Below are 21,846 nucleotides of genomic sequence, written 5' to 3' on the forward strand. Positions count from 1 at the left end.
TATCGTATTCTTTGGGCCTGGGAGGTGCTGTTACTCCATTTTGAAAGTCTTTCTGCGCATGACCCAGACTGGCCAGAAACTGAACTTGCTATCATTGAAATTGAGCCAAAAGACAGTCACAGTCAAGATGCGCCCGGGAAGCTGACTTCTGACCCTGCTAGAAGAAGACTAAATTGTATACAATGTATTTCTCAATAGAACAACCATTGTTAGGTGGTAGGAATATGTCATGTGAAAGTAAATTTGATGGGGCCGGAACGAAAAATTAATATTCAACACTGAACTAACAGAATTTAGGTAGTGTGATGACCTGTCCTCCTTTCCTGTCCAATCGAAATGGGGGATCCTTACACTTGCAACATTGGGGGGTGGTACACTGCCCTGAAGAATAGTATAACTAGAGTAGGCTTAGCTAGTTAATTTGTCCGACTTGTCCAAATAGCTGACCTGTAACTGACCCAACGCACTCAATAGGTGATTAAGAGCAGAGGGCTGCGGAGCACTCTGTCAGAAGATTTGCTGACCCAATCGGGGTTCTGGGAAGCTGAGGTGCTGGCGAAGCACTTTGTCGGTGAATTTGATAACCCAATCGGGGTTCTGACTGTTAGCTGCAGAGAGGGAGTAGCGCAGGCGTTGCAACTGAACTGCGGGTGCTGGTCTTAACCTTTGGTGGTCCGGTCCTGATCCAAATCTCGGTTTTCCTGTCCTGATTCTGATCTGCACCTGCTGGCCTACTGGCACTGTAACCTTTGGGGTTCTTCTGTCCTTTCAACTGACCCGTGGCCAGGGTTGGTCTTCACACCATTCTAGGTAAATATAAATCTGTGTGAGTAATTGTCAGTATAATTTGCGTCCTTTTCTTAACCCTCTCTAAATTTGCTAAAGTTTATTTGCATATGTTCCTTTTTCTTACCTTCCCTTGAATAAATGATAAATTCATGTTTTTGCTGTTTAATAGCGGGTTCCACTTTCTTACCCTCCTTGTAGTTGAAGGCTAAAACGCTTTTCATGATTGCATAGATGTTTCTTTTTCTTTACCCTCCCATTAAAGTAATCAAACTTGGTTATTTGATTTAATAGTGTGTTCCATTTTTACCTTCTCTTTAGTTACATGGTCAATTTGGTTTCATCGTTGTGTATTATGTTCCCTCTTTTACTTACCCTTTGATAATTGCGTAAAGCTGTGTTATTTAGTATTTTCCTTCTTTTTCCTACCCTTAGAGAATTTTGCGAAGTCTGTTTAATCAAATAGCATGTTCCTTGTTCTTACCTTACCGTTATACTTTTGCTAAATGATTGGCATAATATATCTTTAGCATAGTTATACACTATTTCTGATTTTGATTATTGATAGTCTTATTGCTTTCAAATCTGTGGATCATGACCTTTGATGAAATTTAGATAAAGAGTTTAAAACTTCCCGAGTCTGTGGTTATTATATGAGTGCAAATGTTACTTGTTTATTGAACTGTCTTTTATGCTAACTCCCTGATCCAATAGGTTATAGGTACCAGTGACGAGAATTGGTAAGTCAATGGTATAGGACCTAGTAGAATAAAATATCTGGTAGTCAGCGCATAGGTTACCTGATTAGGAAAATGTGTTATTAATTATGGGCCCAGGTGAGTATTTTAAATTTATAGTCGGTGACCTGCGCGCTCTGTCAACCTAAAAAACCTCCTTGGCGTGTTTTCCTCAACAAATATATTGAGGTCCAGGTTGGAACCAGATGCACCCCTTTTCTAAATTCTTTGTCCGTTAGGTGCAAAAGAAAGGGGGCAGGTTTACAATTCCTTCTTGCCTTTTATGAATGCATGTGCATCCAAAGATGTTAATGTTGTAATGCCTTGTTAAATATTTCTGATGATTGTTTATTAACACTGCCAAATGCACACAGGTACACCGTGCACCATAGTTACCTTTCCATTTTATTGGTTTTAAGGCAACAAATATTGGGGATGAAATGGTCATATGTTACTTTATTGCCACTGAATAAGAGAATACAGCCCTTTTGGTACAAAAGTAAAAAACATGGAAGTGGTTTTGGAAGTGTGTGTCAGTGCTTTGTGGGTATACAATTCCAGTAAAAGGAAAGAGGAAGCAACCGCAAGAAAAAAAAACAAGCCTTGGTAAAGGGTATGTCAACCAATATTTCTAGTGCAAGTAAGGAAATGGACCCCTTGGCAGCTGTTTGAATGATAAAATACAACAATAACCAGGGTTCAGTGGCCCCCCCGTCAGGCCTCTGGGCTCCAGTGCCACTGCACCTGTCGCGCCAAAGGAAGCGACACCCTTGCACGTGGTGACCAACCTTGGGCTGACAATTGACTGAACGTTCCTTGTAACAGATGTCAGCAGCTACCACAAAAGCCTGTCTCTATAATCTGTCCAAATTAAGAGGGTTTCCCACTCTAAGACATGCACTTGCAGAGCATGGCTGGAAAAGTGGCTAGAGACTGCAGTGCAACCTTTCACTGAGCTTCCTTTCCCTTGGAGAACCCTGATCTTAGTCAGCAGCGTGGGCCAAGCTCAGACCTTCCTCTCAAGAGATGCCCTCGCAGATGGCACCCCTCACCCACAGTGGTACAGCTGGATGGGGACAAGCGATGGCAGACTAACTGGCACTTACTTGTGCAACCACATGAATTAATCATTGTTGTACACTTACTTTCTCCTAACCCTGAGGCATGTGAACTTGACTTTGAAAGGGAATGCTTCGTAATTAAAAGCTAATTAATTAAAACTGGGAAAAAGGCATGTTCCCTCATTCGCACCGAGGGGGATTACGTTGCATTCACAGATGTCTGAAATAACTTCCAACCAAAGGGCTTAAAATGCAGTAATCCTGGAGTTTCTTTTCTTTCTAATTGGTCTGGATCAAGGCAGCTTGTCTAGCATTAGCTAAACTGTGCCAAGTGTCTCCTCGAGATCTGTGAGAAAGTCCTTTTAAATGCCGCAGGGTCACCTCCCTCGGTGGATGCCAAGAACTCAAGGCGTTTGCAGCTTTCGTGCCAGTTGGTGCTGCTGGTCTGGGTTCTATGACGGAACAGCGCTGGGAAGTACCCTGCATGCCTTCAGCACGCATTTTTTTTAGATCACATATGCTTTTACAATGTATGCCTTTACCATGCATTGTTTATAAACATATTTAACCCCTTCACTGCTGGCAGGTTTCCGCCCCTGTGCGGTAAACAAATGAACAGGGGCGGGCCATGACGAACCCCAGCCGTCATCAGCACACGAGCACTTTAGTGCATGACGGCTGGGGTTCGTCACCAGCATGGAAGGGGTTAACCTCGCGAATTCCGCCGCAGTGCTGGACATTCCGATCGCGGGCGTGGTCGTGACAGCTCCTGGCCGTCATGAGCACACGCCCACCGTGACTCATGACGGCCGGGAGCCGTTATGAGCATGGAAGAGGTTATACAAACAATGTATTTGTGGGGGGAGACCATCCAAACCCCTGAACTTACCTTAAATGAGTGGTAAAGGCTTACTTTGTAAAAGCATATGTGTTCTAAAAACGTGAGGTAAAAAATGCGCGGTAAAGGTACAACATGGTAAAAACCTCCTTGTTTCCAAATGGTCTGTGCTGGTAAAAAAAAAGGCACTGTTTCAGGTCTGTTCATTTAGCAGGCTCAAAATTTGCATTGTGGATCAAGCTTAATTTTTTATTTATTTTTTAGCATAACATAGCACAGCAACTTTAGTTGTGCACGTGGGAGAAAGTAGCCCTGAGCCAATATTTGCTAATACGAATGACCTACCACTGGTATCAACCCCTGTGCTGGAGAGAAAGCAGGCTCACTGGCGCCAGGCACAAACTTTGCACCACTGTGCAGAGGTGAGGGCAAGATGTCTAGCATAGGTTTTGTACTGGAAGGATACCCTTCTGGAATACATTTATTTGCCCAGACAAGACTAGAAAATTCTATAACATCTCAGATTTGAAAGTGTGCTGTAAAGTGCAGAAACCATGCAATGCATGAAATGTTTGGAAAAATGTAAACAGTTCCCCAACTTTGCATCAATGAGACTTTTTTTACGCAAAGCTTGGTCTGACCATCTTAGTAGGTTGGGCTTTGTTTAAAAAACTAAAGGTGCTGCATTGATCTGCCCAGATGCTCACTACCAGTAGCGGCCGACATGGATCGCCCACCTGCCCGCCGCAAAGAGCAGGACACGAAACATAAAATGATAATAACTAAGTTATTGTCATTTTATGTTTCTCACTGCTTAAAAGCAGTGGGGCGACGCTCCACCACCATAATAGAGGAGCCGCTCCTTCTTACTATCCATGTAATATTTAAGTTATTCAAAGTGGAGCAGAGTGTATCTGCGTTTAGAATAGGCACCTTTCCAGTGCAAAATAGCACTTGAAAGTAAATACTTTACAAGACTTTATGCCCCTTGGTGTGACTTTGCAACAGCCATTTTTGGTAAATATGCCCCCTCAGAGTGCAATTGTATCACAGTGCTTGGGTTTGACCAGACAGTATGTGCTGCTGTGCTGTGTTGCTTGAGAGAGCAGGAAAGTGCCATATCTACTAACAGAAGGCACTGGCCTGCTCTCTCCCTAGCAAGGTTGCACAATCAAGCTGCCTAACGAGACAGACAGACAGACAGACAGACTGTCACAGACACACACACACACCATTTGGAGGTAGTCAGGGGTTGCAGCTTGCTCCCTGCTAGTCCTGGCACTATCTTTGCGACCCTTTGCTGTGACCCCTGGCTACCTCCAAATGATCCATGCACACACACATCTGCACCATAGTGCATAGCATCTCATTCAAAATACTGTGCCTGGGCAAACTTAACTTTTCCCACTTGGGATACGTGCAGAATAGTGCAGTACACATGCAAAGTCGGAAAAGTAAAAGCATTTCTCCAAGTTAACACCATCTCAAGGAAGCATTATTTTTTGGCACAAAACCATGTCTAAAAAAAACATTTAGGAGATAGGGCATTGCGTTAAAAGCCATGGGAGGTTTCATGTGTAAATGTAAATGTAAATGTACATGTATTTATATAGCGCAAATCGCCCACATCGCAGTATGTATGTATAGGCATTTATATAGCGCACTACTTACCCGTAGGGTCCCAAGGCGCTTCGACCGCTGCGAAACCCTTCCTGGTTTCCCTGAGAGATGGTCCCTTAATGGGTGTCTCCAGGGTGAGACCAGGCATCCCCGGCGGTCTGGTGGGGCCGTTAGTGAAGATGAGGCAAGCTAATGCCCTGAGTTGCCGAGTGTGATCGCTGATCAGAGTGGGCACCGAGGCGAGAGAATTATCGAGTCCGCTGAACCTGGTCCAGAAACCTGCCGCGCCGGGAATCGAACCCTGGTCCCAGGCCGTCCTCTGCTCTCGGGTCTGCCGCCTCTAACCAGTGAGCCACACTACTTCACTACTTCACATGTGAACACCCATGTACCTCTTATGGAATGTGCTCTGCCCCTGACGCAAAGTTAGTGCAGTGTAATCACACAGAATTATCTGTAAATTCGGTAAGATTACACATGATTATGTGCAAAGAGTATTTCTATGTTTTGCGCTGTATGTCCAAAATGGGCTTGAAACATGGGGGCAGATTTACAAGCCCCGTACACCACATTTGCGCCGCCGTTGCGTCACTTTTGTGACGCCGTGGCAGCGCAAAGCCAGCGCCATGCTGTGAGGTATTTACAACGTAACGCATCTAGGGAGATGCATTACGTTATAAAGCCCTGCCCCATATGTGGGCGTTCCGGCGCAGGAACGCCTCCTAAAAGTGGCTGAGTGAAATCTACAAGATTTCACTCAGTCACTTTTCCAGCCATGCTGCATCAAAACCCTGCGCCTGCTTGAAGCAGGCTTAAGGATTGATGCAGCATGTTAGGCATAGGGGCACCCCAAGCCTTGCTGGAGCTGCGTCACGCTTGCGACGCAATTCCAGCAATGCGTCACCTTTGCGGCATCAGATGCGTCACGCATCTGTCTATTCTTGCCCGATGGTGCACCGCATTGTAAATGCAGCGCATCCATGGTGGCGTAAGAGGTGTCTGCTGTGACGCACAATAACTGGCGCATCCCTGCTGATATGCAGGGATGCGCCAGTTATTGTAAATCTGCCCCTCTGTGCTAAATGCAACAGAACATGAATGGTAAGCATGAGTAGCTGCTCGCGCTTGCTAAATGTGGTCTCGGGGTAAGATTTTTCCCTAACTTACTTCCGGCATTTAGTGCTAGTTTCTTAGCGCAAAATTCTCCCTTGCATCCAAAATAGGCGCAAGAATGCATTTGCCATAAAGAAAAAGTACTAAATGTTTGTATGGTGGAACCACCCATGCAATTACAATGCATGCCTTTACCGCGGCGTCAATACAATGCATGCGTCGTTACCAGGCATGCATCAATTAGAAAAAAAGTATTTACAGGAAGTGTTGGGCCCTCTAAATAGGTAAACTACCAGGTTCTGAAGAAATTAGATCCAGGGCTAAGACAATAAAAGTGGGGGCCGTAACAGGGGAACACTAGCCATGTTACATTTAGTTTGATCACTGTTTCTGTGTACATATCACTTGTATTGTCTTAGCTTTGGATCAAATTATGTCAAGAGCCTGGCAGTTTGCCTATTTAGAGGGGAAAACACTCCCTCAAAATGTTGTTTTTCTAATTGATGCATTACATGCACTATAAATTCTCTAAGGTATTATTTTGCTTTGACAATTAAGTTTTCATATAACATTCTAAGATGGCGCCCACGGTCGCATGAACTTAATTATCCTTTGTGTGTATATATATATATATATATATTTCAAGCAAAACTCCACAAAGGCACGCTGCACTCTCTGATTGATGGTTTTAACACACCTTTATTTCACTCTTCTTCTCCTTCACCTACGCGTTTCGAACTTGTTCCTGATCAGGAACTGCTGTAAGTTCGAAACGCGTAGGTGAAGGAGAAGAAGAGTGAAATAAACGTGTGTTAAAACCATCCATCAGAGAGTGTGGCGTGCCTTTGTGGAGTTTTGCTTGAAACAGATTTGTGAGGCTTGCCTCTGCCTCGCCGCCGGCACCAGCTAATTGCTGCTCCTCCCAGAAGGGACGTTTTGCTCATATATATATATATATATATATATATATATATATATATATATATATATATATATATATATATATATATATATATATATATATATCCATATATATATACATATACACATAAAAAACTACATCTTGCCTTACTGAGGATTCGTTTGGTCATCTGTTCTGGTTCTCTGAGCCAGGTTGCAGTTCTGGTTGTTTGTGTGATATATATATATATATATATATATATATATATATATATATATATATATATATATATATATTCACTGAAAAAACCATAGGTTATAGACCATATATAGTTAGGAATTCGCATTTACAAAACCTTATTTTACTCACACAAAACCATTGAAATTCCATATATAGTTAGTTGCACTAACTATATATCGCGCACCCGCAATCCACTGCTGATGATGTCACATATTACATCATTCATGACATGGTCAGTGACATCACTGATGACATCACTGATGACATCTCAAATGACATCACTGATGACATCTCAAATGACATCACTGATGACATCACTGATGACATCTCATTTGACATTACTGATCACATCACTGATGATATCATTCATGTGATAATACGATGAACCTCTTCAGACTCTAATATAACCTTAGATACAATCAGTGTAAACAGACACTCACAGACTGTCACTCATCCATGGAGTTACTCACACACCTAGTCAGTCATGCAAAGAATCAATCACACCTCCATTTCCTCAACTATACAGTTATACACACTTTACTTGTTCAAACATATACTAACACATATTTACTCTCTTATACAATCCCTGATACAAGTTCACAATGATCCATACAGCCACTCACACATTCACTGGCTCTTATGCACAGTTATTTATATATGTCAACTCTCACATGTACTGTGTTTTACATATGTACTTACTTTGACATGTAGCACTGAGATATCCATTCACTCACCAATACACTCATGCACACAGTCAACCGCCCATACAGCTGTTTCCACATGCACTTTTGAAACCATACATCTAGTGAATCAACTGCTCACACATCTATGCACAGAGTCATACACCTCCCAGCCACCCACACACACACTCAGTCTCCCATACAAATACTTGGGCAACCAATCAATAACCCATATAGTTACTCATATAGCTACTTATCAACACATGCAACAGTTTACAGAACAACAGACATAATGATGCACAAATTAAGACAGTTTAGTCACTAACCCATGCACTCAGTGAGACACATTTAATCACTCACTCATACAGTCAGTCATGCACCTACTAAATCCTTCATCCAGACACTTATACATCCACTCATTCTTCAATATGTAAGACATATTTTAACTTTACAGAAACATACAGTCACTGGATGTTGTCATCAGTGATGTCATCAGTGATGTCATTTGAGATGTCATCAGTGATGTCATCAGTGATGTCACTGACCATGTCATGAATGATGTAATATGTGACATCATCAGCAGTGGATTGCGGGTGCGCGATATATAGTTAGTGCAACTAACTATATATGGAATTTCAATGGTTTTGTGTGAGTAAAATAAGGTTTTGTAAACGCGAATTCCTCACTATATATGGTCTATAACCTATGGTTTTTTCAGTGAATTTTCAAGGTTTTGTAAATGCTAATTCCTAACTATATATGGTCTATAATCTATGGTTTTTTCAGTGAATTTTCAAGGTTTTGTAAATGCTAATTCCTAACTATATTTGGTCTATAGCCTATGGTTTTTTCAGTGAATATATATATATACATACATATATAAACATATATCATCTGTATATCTATATAAATACAAACATAAATGCATGCATACATATACTTATATGCATACAGATGCATGTTATTTACATGAAAGTTGAAAAAACACTAATAAAAGCAAAGCTAAAAAGCCACCTCATTACAAACAGAATGGCTTTAACTTAAACGAGGGCGAGATCTATTGCATTTTCAATGCTTGTTTACTTTGGTTCCATCAAGAAGGCATTCAGATGTGTCACACATTTGCCATAAATTCTGAATGTTAGCACTCTAGTTGCACATTAGATCACTGTAGTAAAGCTACTGCTCACCAGGGACGTCTGCTGCTGGTATTCAAAGTGCATGTTTCAGTCTGCATGTCAGAATTTTTTTAATGAAATAGAAGAGGATTTGAGAAGTCACTCAAAATGATCCCTAATTTTTCTTTCTGAAGCACTAATCATACTTTCTATGGCAAAATTAACCCCCTCATGTTGTTCCTTTTTAAATTGAGTGTTTTCAGACTTACCACTTCATTCCAATCAAGATGCTTCTGGCGTGCCATACTTTTGTCATAAGTAAGACTGTTAGCGCTCTAGTGGTTCTTTAGAACACTCTGGGACATTCTGTCATTGGGCTATACTTGGGGTACATCTGGGTGATATTTGGGCTACATTTAGGCTCTTTTGTCTCTGGTGGCCATCTTGGGAGACTGTATGTCAGAATTTTTTAATGAAATTGAAGAGGGTTTGAGAAGTCACTCAAAATGTGCCCTAAATTTTCTTTCTGCAGCACTAATCATAATTCATATGGCAAAATATACCCCCTCATTTTGTTCCTTTTTAAATTAAATGTTTTAAGAGTTACCACTTTATTCCAATCAAGATGGCTTCAGGTGTGCCATACCTTTGTAATAAGTAGGACTGTTAGCGCTCTAGTTGTTCTTTAGAACACTCTGGGACATTCTGTCATTGGGCTATACTTGGGCTACATCTGGGTGATATTTGGGCTACATTTGGGCTCTTTTGTCTCTGGTGGCCATTTTGGGAGACTGCATGTCAGAATCTTTTAATGAAATAGAAGAGGATTTGAAAAGTCACTCAAAATGTGCCCTCATTTTTCTTTCTGCAGCACTAATAATACCTTCTATTGCGTAATATACCCCCTCATTTTGTTCCTTTTTAAATTAAATGTTTTAAGAGTTACCACTTTATTCCCATCACGATGGCTCCAGGTGTGCTATACCTTTGTAATAAGTAGGACTGTTAGCGCTCTAGTTGTTCTTTAGAACACTCTGGGACATTCTGTCATTGGGCTATACTTGGGCTACATCTGGGTGATATTTGGGCTACATTTGGGCTCTTTTGTCTCTGGTGGCCATTTTGGGAGACTGCATGTCAGAATGTTTTAATGAAATAGAAAAGGATTTGAGAAGTCACTCAAAATGTGCCCTAATTTTTCATTCTGCAGCACTAATCATACTTTCTATGGCAAAATATACCCCCTCATGTTGTTTCTTTTTAAATTAAATGTTTTAAGATTTACCACTTTATTCCAATCAAGATGGCTTCAGGTGTGCCATACCTTTGTAATAAGTAGGACTGTTAGCGCTCTAGTTGTTCTTTAGAACACTCTGGGACAATCTGTCATTGGGCTATACTTGGGCTTCATCTGGGTGATATTTGGGCTACATTTGGGCTCTTTTGTCTCTGGTGGCCATTTTGGGAGACTGCATGTCAGAATGTTTTAATGAAATAGAAAAGGATTTGAGAAGTCACTCAAAATGTGCCCTAATTTTTCATTCTGCAGCACTAATCATACTTTCTATGGCAAAATATACCCCCTCATGTTGTTTCTTTTTAAATTAAATGTTTTAAGAGTTACCACTTTATTCCAATCAAGATGGCTTCAGGTGTGCCATACCTTTGTAATAAGTAGGACTGTTAGCGCTCTAGTTGTTCTTTAGAACACTCTAGGAGGCTGCAGTAGAACACAAAGGAATCAACTGACAGTCTCTGTCCTTGTTGGATGTACATGTTTTACTGAGAATGTCAGACTTCATTTTCACATGACTGAGAAAGATAATGTGAATTTACAGAAAATATGCTTTCAGTTTAGCTTATAGATCCCCTTCCATACCACTGTGGGAAAATCATGAGATATTAGTTTTCTTTCAAACAATATTCATGATATCACAGCAGAAGGTTTTTTCACATGGTAAAATCACCTTAGAACCCACCACAATTCCTAAAACGAGTATGGTACCATCAACAAATGATTTATAATGTAACTAAAGTCCTAAAACCCTCTATTAACTACAATGCTTTTTAATGAGGTGCTATCATGTATATTGGTCCCAAGATGGCTGCCAACACTTCTTGGATGAAGTGCTGACAGCCAATCAGATCAGATGTGCGGTTAGGCTCCGCCCAGATATATATCTTTTTTTGAACCTAAATTACTCAAAATCCACTGGAGCACATATATTGAGACCTAGCAAAGGCACATCGGGCTAACAGTCCCTACAATTTTGCCAAGTTTCGTGCAAATCCATTCAGCCGTTCGAGCTAAAAGTGAGGCCAACCGCCCTATGGAAATTAACATGGGAAAAACGTGTTTTGGGACCCCCCTTTTTTCTCGGCCCCCCCTTGATGAAACCCCCCCGAATTGTCAGGGGCTGCTCAGAAACAAAATGTTCCATTTTCCTGAAAATTTCAGCCAATTCCGTCCACAAACGCCAAAGTTATTAGACATAGAATTTTCAAAAATCCCATAGAGAAAAAATCCTGACTATATATACCTACTGGCGACCGCCAGTAGGTAATATCACGCGAACAGCAGCTTGGTTTATGTATAGGTGAGGACGGGGATCCACTCGTAGACACCGCTCCGTACGGGATCTGCCCGACGCGTTTCGAAGCTCCATCTGCTTCTCTTCAGGGGCTTTAACGGAAGCGGTGTGCGCAACCGCCGACCCACTTGCCCATTTAATGTATTACACACCCACCGATGGGAGGCTCAAATGAGACTGTGCATTCTGGGAAGTGTGGTCCGGGAAGCACACAATCAAGTCCTGTATGGACTCCACAAGTGGGCTCGTCCTCGATTCCAAGTGTATATATATATATATATATATATATATATATATATATATATATATATATATATCCACAAAATCCTCTCGATTGGTCAAGGATGACGAGCCACACCATCAGGTACTTCAAAGGTTGTTTATTTAGGGCATAAACGACGCGTTTCGAGCTCACAGGCTCTTGGTCACATGACCTGCATTTTTTCACTCCAGTATATATACTGTTGCATTATCATGGAAAGGGAAGAAAGATCTCCGTGTTTACAAACATCACACGGAGATCTCTTAAAAGCAAAGCGCTTTGATTTAGCACAAACAGAAACTCAATGAGTATCTAAATTAATGCATTTTCCCCATTGTTTGGTTTTTAAAGAAAAAATAAATGTTTAGTAAATAATAACATAACATTTCAAATTAACAATGTTACGTAATCAAATGCTTATTCAGGGTATAGTACCCATAGTATATTTTCCAAGATTAGAAAGAAGAACAGGTTGTAAAGCTAGGAGAGATTATCACAAGAGGAGGTGAAGTATATAGTTTAGAGAAGGGATATAAACGTATCTATACTGACCAAGATCAATCGGGTGTAGTACCCTCTGTATCAATGTCTCATGTGTACCCATCTTATTTCAAACATGTTATCATAAGTGAAGAAAGGAGCTATGTTCTATGTCTAGTCAACATTGTCAGCTGGTGAAAAATTGGTGATTTAACTCTGCCCTCCCCTAGAAAAAGAAAGAGGAGACGGATCTCGTGCTCATAGTTGTAATAATATATCCAAGTGAGGCGATGGTGCTCATAGCAATATTTTCTATTAGTGGTTTATCGCTTCATTTTTGGACGAGGTCTTATACTCTAGGGAGAGGAAAAAGTGAAAACAGAACATATTAGTACATTGTTATCAACTGTACATTTACATAAAAGAGAAAACATAGCTAACTGCACAAAGTCAAAGCTTTCCGAAATTACAACCTGTTTGGAATTATACAGACAATAAAACTTATATTCAGCAACGAACCAAACAAAACTGAGAGACAGATAATATCGGTTAAAAAGACATATTTGGAGAGATATGTCATGAAATCAGAGTACCTTAAGAGGAAGGCTGGGAAGCCCCCCGAGAAGTATCTTTATAAATGTACATACATTTCTTCGTCGATATTCATCCCAAAAGGAGAGATACACCCTGCTTGTAAAATGAATTTGGACTCTGCTCTGCGTAAAGCTGTAAGACGATCCCCTCCTCTGACATGTTTGGGGATAGAATCCAGTGCGAAAAATTTCGCCTTGGTCCAATCTCCATCATGGTATTGGTGGAAGTGCTTGGCCGTACTGTATGTAAAGTCCTTGTTTGTAATAGCACGCCAGTGCTCCAAAATTCTCTTTTTTACAGGGAAAGTGGTTGAGCCTATGTACCATTTGCCGCAAGGGCAAGTCACAACATAAATGACATGATCAGTGGTACACTGGATGTTTTTAGTTATTTTCCATTTCCTTTTTATTCTTTTAAGCTCGACCTCCCTTACATTAGAGCTGTGGCTACAGGCCTTGCACTTCCCACACTTGAAGAACCCGCCTCTAGCTGACAGCCAGGTCTTCTTCTTCTCTAGGTGACTTTGTACTATTAGATCTTTGATGGACTTCCCTCTTCTATAGGTGATAGAGGGATGTGGATCTAGCCTTTCTTTCAGTACCTTGTCTTGTAAGAGGATATCCCATCTTTTCCTTATGATCTGGCTGAAGGCTGAGGACTGGGTGTTGTAGGTTGTTATTAGTCTTATAGGGGCTTTTGGGTTTTGGGGACTGGCTCTGGAGTCTTTAAATAATGCCTCGTTTCTCTGGATGAGGGCTACTCTGTCTTCGCCTTTTTTCAACATGTTGGCGTGGTAACCTCTCACTTTGAACCTGTCATGCATTATTTTCTTGTGTTCCTGATATTTCTCTTCAGTGCTGCAATTCCTCCTGGCGCGTAAAAACTCGCCAAACGGAATTGCCCACCTAAAGCTCGGAGGGTGGCAGCTATTCGAGTGGAGCACAGAGTTGCCTGCTGTTGTTTTTCTAAAGATCTCCGTTTCGATCTTGTTGTTCTTGATCACTAGTCTAATATCAAGAAAATCGATCGTCTGTTGACTGTGCTGCATAGTAAATCTTAGATTTAGGTTGTTCATATATATATATACATTTGCACACATACATATGATGCTAGAGGAATACCCAGCCTCTCTGGTTGGGGCTCGCAGGTGGGCGTCACCACCATATACTACAAATGAACAACACTCTTCCATCAAGAGGCACATCGAGCCCACCAGCCAGTATGTAAGCTAAAATTCAATTTATTTTAATCAAGGCGCAATGCTATATAATGTGTTTCAATCCTGCTGGGTCTTAGTCATATGCAAATGCAGGGTAGTTAGTCATTAGTCTTTTAACGCACATGGTAAACAGATATTGAGGAAAGACTTTCTTTGGAGTGAGTTCCAGTTTATACCAGTCATGTTTTTAAATTCCTGATTTTAGAACCAAATGCAGTCTGCAGTATCTCAAGCATGCAGCCGAAAAACAAATCTTAGCCCTTGGAATGTCTTACTGTCCGGAATCCAATTTTGACTATGCCAACACGGGAATGGACATATACAAATTTGTCCACAAGCTGAAACTTCAAAAATATCATGCTTTACAGAATTTGAAATCAAAAGCAGATATCAACAATCGAACCGTAATGGACACAGACGGCTGATCTATCTCTCCTGGAGACTCTAAGGGAGTTCCAACAAGAAAATGAGTGCACAGACAGCCAAGAAATGTCACCCACACATAACCCTGAAATATCCCAAACACTTGGGGGCAGATTTACAAGCCCCTTGCGCCTCTTTTACCGTGCCATTGCGTCACTTTTGTGATGCAGCGGCGGCGCAAAGCCAGCGCCATGCTACGGGGTATTTACAATGTGACACATCTGGGAGATGCGTCACATTGTAAAGCGCTGCGCCACATGTAGGCGTTCCTACGCGTGGGCGTTCCGGCTCAGGAACGCCTCCTAAAAGTGGCTGAGTGAAATCTACAAGATTTCACTCAGTCACTTTTAAGGCCATGCTGCGTCAAAACCCTCCGCCTCCTTGAAGCAGGCGTAAGGATTGGCGCAGCATGTTAGGAATAGGGCACCCCCGAGCCTTGCTGGAGCTGCGTCGTGCTTGCGACGCAACTTCAGCAATGCGCCGCCTTTCCGACGGGGGATGCGACACTCATCTGCCCATCCGTGCGCCACGGTGCGCCGCATTGTAAATGCGGTGCATCAGTGGTGGCGCACAGGTGGGTAGATGCGTGTCGCATCCCCCGTAGGTAGATGAATCGCAACTCTTCTGGCGCATCCCTGCTGATTATCAGAAATGCGCCAGAAAAAGTAAATCTGCCCCTTGGAACCTTCAGGAAAAATACGCTGTTCAAGAAAAAGTCCACCTTTACCCCTATAGCACAAAGGGATGACAGACATCTTTAGTGACAATGTTGTCAAATCAAATCAATCAAGCTTTATTCAATTAAAAAAATAATCATAAAAGCACATAGAACAGTAAAAACTCATCTTGCTAATATAGATAAAAGGCCATGGAATTATGAGATAAATTATACAGTACAGATTCTTATATGAGGATAGTCTTTCTACAGTTAAAAACGGATTTTAAAAACGACGTTATAAGTTCTTCGCCCAAAGATTGCATAACTAAAAAAGCAGGATGACACTGTCTCAAACCTGGGGGCCCATTAGGATGACGGGCAGACTTTGTCTGCCTGTCATCCTACCGGTGAAAGGGACCACCCGCCATAAGGGCGGGGGTCCCGTGGCCAGCATTAGGATGCGCCCGCCACAGTGGCGGGCGCACTCAGCATTCCTACCATTGTGGCGAGCGGTGCACTCAGCATCGCCCCCCACAATGGCAGAAAGGCATGCTGTGCACTTCCATGCACAGCATGGCAGGCACCGCGCGGTACCTGCCATGCTGTGCATGGAACTGCTGGGGGGTACCATAGGTACACCCCATGTGCACCCCCCACCCCCTGGAGTCCATCGGGGGTGGAAAAATCGGCAGACGGTCTTTCCGTCCGCCGCGGCCCTCCAGCCATACTAATATGGCGGGGGTTATTCCAGCATGGATGGCGGGCGGATTGCCCCCGCCAGGCCGGTGGTGGCTACTGCCAGTCTGGCGGGGTCGATCGCCCGCCATCCTAACGAGCCCCTTAATGTTCTAAGCACCAGGAGTATCCACCTATTTGTCTGGACTCTGTAAAATTTACAAAAGAATTAAACATGCATAGTGGATTGCGCAGACATGTCATCACATGGGCAATTGGCCAACTGTCTGGACCAATCATTATGTCTTGGGAAGCTGAATAACCTGTGAACAATACACATCCTAAATCGTGTTAATAAAAAAAATTCAAAATCAAGAGTAACATAAATTAAGTACGGCTGCATCTTAAAGGTAGTCAGGATGTTTTGATGCCCCGAGACTGAGGATTTTTGAAACTCTGTATTCGTTTTTATATTTTTAAGATATTCCAAGCAGCTGGATTAAAAAACGTTCCTGTCTACCTTAGTCAGAGTGATGGGGTTGTCAAAATATTCTTGATGGCCTAGTTTGCACAAAAATTCCTTAACGTACTTAAGCCACCCTGTATGTGAAACCCCATCTAACACACAGCAGTCACTGATTATTTGGCGATTTAGACTGGTCTGCTCTGTGGTCCAGATATGGTGCCAGAGAAGGATTGGTTGAATACAAATAACATCCTCTAAATGGGATAAACCCAATTCCAAGTGACAGTTAAAGGTGGAGACACTGGCAGGGACAGCAAGCAAATATCTAAGAAATTTGTTTTCAACCCTCTGCAAAGATGTCATGTCTACATGTCCTCGTATGCCCGCACCAGAGGTCGTTATTGAAAGGCATTTAGCTTTATAGATATAGAGTAGTTCTTTGGGGGGGCGTCTACCCAATTTTCTGCCAAAATTAGTCAGGGCTGCTACGGCCTTGGAAAATAGCAATCTCCTTAGGTTTACAGCCTGTGTCCATGAGCCAGCACGTTCAAATAAGACCCCCAAATATGCGAAGGTGTTGGCACAGATTAGATGATTCTTCTCTAGGAAGAAAGGGCGGCACTTATTACTCCCCACGCCACATTTAAGCATGAATGTTTTGGGCGCATTGACTGTGAGGCCTAAATTGAACATAAAACTTGCGAAACTGGATAAAACCTTCTGGAGACTATTTGGGGTGAGGGCCATAAGCACTGCGTCATCAGCGTACATGAGCACAGGGAGTGAACGCACCCCTACCCTCTAGAGGTCCTGGCACTCCTTTCTCAATACCAAATCTAAGTTGTTAATATACAGGGTAAATAGATAAAGTGCCAGGACACAACCCTGCCTTACACCTCTTATGACGATAAAATGGTCGGTGCACTCGCCCCCTATGCCAAATCGCACCCTGGCTCTAGCCCCGATATAAAATTCTCGCATTAAGGAGATTAAAGATGGCTCCAGTCCAAGCTTCTCCATGATCGGCCGGAGTTGGTTGTGGATGACGCAGTTGAAAGCCGCGGACAGATCCATGAAGGCCAGGTAAAGAGGGCCCCTTTTGGCCTTGGTATATTTAGTAATAGTTAGTTCTAAATTTAGGCACTGATCTATCGTGCCGAGGCCCTTTCAAAACCCATATTGGATGTTACTAATAATGGAGTGGTAGTTTGCCCAGACCTGTAATCTAGATAGGATTACTCTTCCGATTATTTTAACAGTGGAGTCTAGGAACGAGATGGGTTGATAACATGCTGGATTATGCCTATCTCCCTTTTTAAAAAACTGGACCAAGATCGATTCACTCCAAGTAGAAATAAGGCTGGTTGAGATACAAGCATTAATGACTTGAGTTAAAATCGGTCCCCAAACATCTATGTTGTGTTTAAAAAGGTCCACCGGGATACCATCTGGGCCTGGGGCTTTGCCACTCTTCCTCAGTCGAATCGCCTCCTCAATTTCGTGAAGATGCAGTTGGAGATGAGAATGGTGATTAATAATGTGGACTTCTACCCTATCCCAGCCAAGTCGCTCAAACTTGGTTCAGGTCTAGGATTAGAGTATAATTTAGAAATGTGATCTACCAAATCATCCCTAGAGATCGCTATCTCTATGCTTGCCCTCCCTGCATCAATTAGAAAGGGCACATTTACCGCTTTCCAAAAAGCTGAGGAGTCTTTCATTTCGGATGCAACTCGTAGGGCATTCCATGCCTCCTCCCTTAGCCATTTCTTCCTTGCTTTTAAGGCATATCTATATGCCCTTCTCGCTTCACTTATTTCTGTATTATTTTTAACCTTTCTATGTAATGTTTTCAATGAAATTAAAAAATATAATCACAAAACTTTAAACATCAAGCGGAAAATGAGAACAGAAATAAGCAATACTATTCTCTTATAAACAAACTGCAAAAAGACAAAAACATTGTCATTAGAAACTCGGATAAAGGAGGCAACGTGGTGTTATGGGCCCAAAAAGATTACATGGATGAGGCAATGTCTCAGTTGAATGACAGAGCATGCAATAGGATCAGTAATGCATTGACCTTAAAGGGATTTTTTTATGGAAAACTGGTGGCTTGGAAAAGTGCAGGACCTTTAACCATGGACGAATATCAGTTCATTAGAAGAGATTACTCAACTGTTTTCAACATCTATTTTATACCTAAGATTCATAAATATGCTCTGAAACCTTCCAGAAGACTAATCATTTTGGCAAAACTGAGCCTACTAGAAAATGCATCAAAATATATTGACTAATTCTTACAAGATTGGGTTCAACAACTACCCTCGTATACAAGGGACACAAGTGATTTTATCTCCAAATTGAAAGATTTTAGATGAACAGTAACCATATGCTTTTAACTCTGGATGTTGTTTCCTTATATACTTGTATCAACCACAAATAACGGAATACGTGCAATTGAATATTTTCTGGGAAAAAACAAGGCGATCTTGCCCCAACACAATGTGATGTTAGTGAACATGATAAGCTTTTGCTTGCATAATAACATATTCATGTTTGATAAGACCTGTTATCGGCAAATGGGAGGAGTGGCTATGGGGGCCAGCTTCTCCCCCAGCTATGCTTGTTTATTCATGGACTGGTGGGAGGAGCTGGTCCTCATGGACACTCACAAGCAATATATGGATAATAATGTAAAAATGTTTAACAGATACATAGATGATTTGTTCATTGTGCGGGAAGGATCGCAAAGAGAAGCTATGGAATTTGTGTCTTGCATTAACAAAAATAACATCAACCTTAGCTTCACAGCCACTATCAGTGACTCCAGTATAAACTTTCTTGATGTTGAAATATACCCACAAAAAAAACAGATTAGAAACTAGGGTATATAGAAAAGAAACCGCTGGCAATTCAGTTCTTCATTTTACAAGCTTTCACCCAAGACACTTAATTCAGAGTATTCCCTACAGGGAAATGCTGCGCCTTTAAGAGAATTTGCAGCAACCCCAGAGATTTGATTAAAGCCCAACAGGAAAGCAAAGAAAGATTTTGATCCAGAGGATATTCAAATAAAACCATACAAGCAGTTATTAATAAAACACAGAAACTAGACAGAGAACAACTGCTAATCCCTAATAGAGACAGAATCACTACCAAGAGTCCCAAACGGAATCCTAATGAATTGAGACTTATCATTGAATTTATTGCTCAAGAAAAGTCAATTAAGAAAATCATGCAGCGCAATTGGCCAACAGTTAAAAAGGACCCAGTGATAGGAACGGAGCTATCTCCAAAACTAAGTAGAACATACAGGAGAGCTCCCTACATGTATAATAGTCTTGTCTCCAGTAACCCAGAATCAACAGATACCTCTAAGTGGCTGATGCAACCAAATGGATTCACTGAGTGCAGGATGTGTAAAGCATGTCTGTATGACAGGAACAAGAAAACTTACTCTACTGCCTTTAGTGACAAGGAAGTTAAAATCAATAAACCGCTCTATTGCAAAACTGAATACGCCATTTATGTGTTAGAATGTGCTTGTAATCTCAAATATGTTGGGAGCACCAAATTACCGGTGAACAAGAGGATTTTGCAACATATTAGAGAGATAAATAACTGAGATCCCACATATCCCATCGCCAGACACTTCCGCGAAACACATGAAAACAATCTTAAAGACTTCTCTTAGTATGTCATTGATGCCATAATTAACACCAAAAGAGGAGGTGACAGGTAAGGCCAATTTAGGAAACTGGAAACAAGATATATTCTTAACATGGATAGTAAGACCCCCGGAGCGTTAAATAATACAGAGGCTCTCTATACCTGCTTATGATGAGAAAATGTGAAATCCACCTAGTCTGGTTTGCACTGCATGGCTTTTAAAACACTTTACATGCTTTGATTTAAGATCTGTGATAGATTTAGTTTTATGTTTTGATTTAAGATCGGTGACAGGGTTATATATTTATATACTCCGAGATTTCATGTTTCTAAATACTTATATGTCTAAGAATCGCATATTCACTTAATTTGAAAGATAAATAGGAACAAAATGATTTGTACCACGGTGGATACCGTGCAGTGAGGCTGCCGTCTTACCTTAGCCATTGACCATCATGGTTTTTTAAATACGTGCACTTTATTTAAAGCACCAAGGTTTTAGTAACTTCAGACACAAGATGTCATGGGGGTGATTAGATAGGAAACTATAACCTTTATAGTTAGTAGCACAAGCATTTATTAAAGAATAGACCTTACATACCCTGTAGAGAACTAATAGATCAAATGGAGAGAATTTTATGGAAGTATTTCAGCTACAATATGATTATGGAAATATACAAGGAATTGATCCAAGTTATGTTTTTTATGGACATGAATATTCAATTGCAAATGCCTTTTATACGAGAAATATTTATATATTTATTGAATTCAGTCCATGAAATGTATTTATTGTCTTTGCTCTTTTAACAATATAATTTTAAACATTGTTAATGTATTGTTTCGATATGCTAAATCATTTTCAGTATTTATACGTCCACTATAGTTCTGGATTATATGTTCCAAATGCTCTAAGAATACCATACCAAATGAGTCTTCTATGTCTATGATTTACCACCAATCACATTAAGCATGTAGCACTTTAAATAGGTTGATAATACGTAGCAGCGTTGTCATGTGATATAGGTCCGGCTGGACTGAAACGCGTTATAGCCGACAATAAATCATCCTCTTAAAGCACTTATTTGGTGGTCCACGTCTGCTTTGCTGAAACGAAAAGCGAGGAGCAGCTCTTCTTGATATATATATATATATATATATATATATATATATATATATATATATATATAAAACAATCCTCAGCAACCTCTCGCTCGGAGCCCAATGCAGGAACCCAATGCGCAGGAAGGAAGACGGAGACCTCAGGTGCAGTGAGCAATTATCATATTTATTGTACCCTCGAGGAAGCGGCACACAGCATGACGTTTCGGCCTACACAGAGGCCTTGATCACATGACGCACGCTGGGGAAAGGCAATATTTAAAGTGCTAGTGTTGAGTGGGGATACATTCCTATTGGTGAGTTTATGGTCACATGATGTACATGAGCATGGATACTGACAACAGACTTTATAATCATAACCACATCTCGGGATAATCCCTTGGCTTGAATCATGTTGCGCTGATGGAAATTATGTCAGTAAGGTGAAAACATGCAAATTCATGAAGACACGTAAAGTAAACAAAAATTACTGGATAAATCCACTTGTGCAAATAGCAAACGGTGTACAAAGTGCATAGTGCTGCATGAAGATCCTACTTCACAGATGTATACTGTATACGACATAGCAAATAGCCAAACATTGTAAAAAGTGC

This window comes from Lissotriton vulgaris, unplaced genomic scaffold (genome assembly GCF_964263255.1).
Source record: "Lissotriton vulgaris unplaced genomic scaffold, aLisVul1.2 SCAFFOLD_1414, whole genome shotgun sequence".
Lineage (NCBI taxonomy): Eukaryota > Metazoa > Chordata > Amphibia > Caudata > Salamandridae > Lissotriton > Lissotriton vulgaris.